Source organism: Nannospalax galili, unplaced genomic scaffold, assembly GCF_000622305.1.
Source record: "Nannospalax galili isolate Female #2095 unplaced genomic scaffold, S.galili_v1.0 scaffold1241, whole genome shotgun sequence".
Taxonomy (NCBI): domain Eukaryota; kingdom Metazoa; phylum Chordata; class Mammalia; order Rodentia; family Spalacidae; genus Nannospalax; species Nannospalax galili.
This window is the reverse complement of record NW_008343658.1, coordinates 142385-145981: the sequence shown is the minus strand read 5'-3', so window position 1 is coordinate 145981 and position 3597 is coordinate 142385.

Genomic DNA, 3597 nt, shown 5'->3' with positions numbered 1-3597 from the left:
TACACTGATATTTTCAAAAAAATCAATAAGGATATATTTTAAAATTTCACAGTATTTAAGGATATGTTATAACCTTAGAATAATTTCCTCTGCCAGAATTGCTAAATCAAAAGCAAACATAAAACTAAATTATCCACACTAATCTAAAATCTTTACAGAATTTCAGTCAGTTCTGAGCAACAATGTATTCTGGTGCCTGTTTCTTTTTTAAAATTTTTTATTTATTTTTTTTATTTTATGTGTATGTGTATATTGCCTGCATGTAGATAAGTGCACCCATGTTGTGCAATGCTCCCTCCTCAGATCCCCTGGGACTGGAATTACAGACAGTTGTCAGCTGCCATGTGGGTGTCAGGATTCGAACCTGGGTCTTCTGCAAGAACAACCAGGGTTTTTAACCACTGAGCCAGCTCTCTAGCCCCAATGGTTCCTGTTTCTTACATCCTCAACAGAGTGTGTTTTCTTTAAATATTCAGAGTATAATCATAGAGGCTGGAGAAATGGCTTAGTAGCTAAGAGCACTTACTGCTCTGCAGAGGTCAGTTTCCAGCACTCAAGTTGTGGAGCTCTAGCTTTAAGGCACTTGATGACTCCCTCAAATCTCTGCCAGCATTAAACCCACTTGCACAAGAATACACAAAGACACATCCATATACACATAATCAAAGTACATTTACAGGTTATAGATATTTTTCAGAAGAATTACATAGACTCCCATTTCTCTACTGTCATATCATCTTTTTTCTCTCCCACGTGCCAAAAAGCCTGTTGTATATGCCTTTGAGTCTGACTTTTTATGTTTTGCATACTAAAATATAGTTCCATCCACTTCCTTGAAAAAGATGTGATGTTCTTTTTGAATTGTATTCTATTATGTGTATTTTGCCACATTTTTTCAGTCTATGTCTATTGACAGCCACTTATGCTATCTACATCACATAGGTATGACAAACAATCCCACAATAAATGTGACTATGTACTGACATGATTTATAGTGACCGGCACCCTTAGGTGTATACTCAGGAGTCTGTTAAATATGGTCATTCTAGTTATTGTCATTTTGAGGAGCTTCTGTACTCCCTTCCACAGGTAAAAGTACTAATTACATTCCTACCAACAGTATATCAGTGATCATTTCTCCATCCATCTCAGCAGCATATATTATTTTTGTAGTTTTTATGTGTGCAATTTTATTTTGCACTGAGACGAATTTTATTATAGAAGGGAGGAAATAGAAAAGAAGAATAAAACTAACACACTACATAAAATGCAAACCTCTGAAAAAATAAGAGGAAAACGTTGGGAAATTTCAAGACATAGGTAGGTAAGGAATCTCTGAATAGGAAAACCTCTGATTAGGAATTAAGGCCCAAAACTGACCAACAGAACACTATGAAATAAAAAATCATGCATACAGAAAAGAAACTGGAAACTATTTGTTGAAGGCACAGTCTAAGAATGGAAGAAAATCTTAGCCAGCTGTACATGCAACAGAGGACTCATACGTGGGATATATACAAACTTCAGCAACTTAAACATACTTGGAGTCTATGGGGAATGTTCTCATTCAAACCACCACACCAGCGAATAGCCACTCCTTATTCACCTGTGTCTGGATTAACATCTTGTGACTGACTGAATCAATTTAATGAAGAAGCAGCTACATCAATCAAAAGGCTGAGTGACATCAGACAGCATCTGGGGCCTATAGCTGAGATTTTATCACTTGCTGTATCTGCCTGCTTAATGTTTCCAGAAATGTTTGAAAAATGTCTGGATTTATGAACTTTCTCTGTTCTCTTAATATAAAAACTTCATGAAACTGGGACCATGTTGGGCCATGGTACCTATTCTCTGTCATCCATGTTAAGGCACACTGTGTTAAGTCAGTGTTCCCAGATTTTCCCCAAGGCAATTTCATCCACTGAAGCCTAGTCAGCCTATCTAGAGTCCCTTGTTTTAGGAAGATCAACTCTTCCTTGCCTAGCAGTAATCAGTTGCCAATATTTCTTCAGCTAAGATTGGGGTCTGCTGTTCATTTCCCCAGTTCTATTCTGGGATTTTGTCTCCCTGAGTTTGCATGGGACTTGTGTATGCTGAAACCATTGCCGTTGAATCATATGAGCAAGTTCCTTGGAACATATAGGACTCTGTTTCCATATGGTCATGCACCTCCTCCCTGGCTCTTACAATCCTTCCACCCCCTCTTCCATGATGGTCCCTAAGCCCTGGGTGGGTGAAGTTTAATATAAGAGTCCTGTCCAAGGAACAGCATTTTATAGACTCTTCATCTATATGCTTTGGCCATTTGTGAAATTTTGTGTTCCTGGCCCTTTGTTTCATGAGGGAGCTTCCTTAATGAGAACTGAGAATTCATTAGTGTCTTTTTCTTTACCCTGTTCTATGTTCTGTGAACCTTAGGTATACAGGTTGCATTGTAGATGCACCACTTAGTCCTGGGAAATTCATAGAGAATGTCTGTGTGAGGCTGTAGGAAACCAGTACAGCATGCCCTAGGGCAAGATGGATCTGAAACTTTTAAGCTCAGGCTACAATCTGTGCTAAATGGATGGGCACTGAATACAGCCTCCACAAATCCCTGTCTTTCTGAACACTGCAGGGCTAGCTGGAGAAAAATGGCCAGGCCAAAAGTTTAAGTTCCTTGATGAGGGAAGGCATCTTGGTCAACAGTCATTAGCCCACATCCTGATTCTGAACAAATAACTCTCAGCTCTCACTAGCAAAAAGAATAGGCCAGGTTAAAAGTTTACTCCTGGGCTAAAAGTTAAAAGTCCATTATGCTTTTTGTCCAATGAAAGGAATCATTGTGGCCAAAAAATTACAAGTTAGGCACTGGTAACCCTGAGTAAAAGTTCAAGCATCCTGTTTTACAAACAACGCTTGGTTGGCCCCAGCTAAAAGCTATACATCCTGTTTCTCATTGAATTGTGCCCTAAATCTTTGTATGTAACTGCCAAATCCCATGTGACTGCCAGTTTCATGTATAAACACCCACTGATTTTTTTAATAATGTTGACTTGCTGCAAAGAGGCTCAAGTCCCAGGGACTGGCCCTGTGCTGCCAGTATCACCATCGCAGAACAAGGCTTTGATGAGTGGTGACTGCAATATTTGTCTGTAAATATAAGGTTAAATAATTTGTACATAGTAAGAAATTACATTAGTCTAGGGATGTGACAGTATTAGGAATTTCTCTAAGATCTATGACCACTTCAGCAATGTGCATTTGGTTATGTTTCCAGTACAACACTTAAGTTTCTTCCCATTGAGTGGGCTTTTAGTCCAATTACGTAGCTGTTGATTGCCTCCAAGATTAAAGTGCCACTATTGATTGCACCAATGTTGTATGTTGTACCAGCAATTGATGTGATCATTTAATCTTCAAGGTGGTGTTTGACCATTGATTTATGTCCTCCCTTGGCACCTTCTTAGCGGCTCTCCAAAGCTATGAGAGCTAGCCTTCAGAGGAAGTGGCTTCATGGTAGTTCCAGCTCTATTGTTCCATATCCTGTGTCTGAAGTATGTTCTGCCTTTAACAGTGGGGTCTTACCTTCAAGTTCTAGAAGGCTATCAAGAG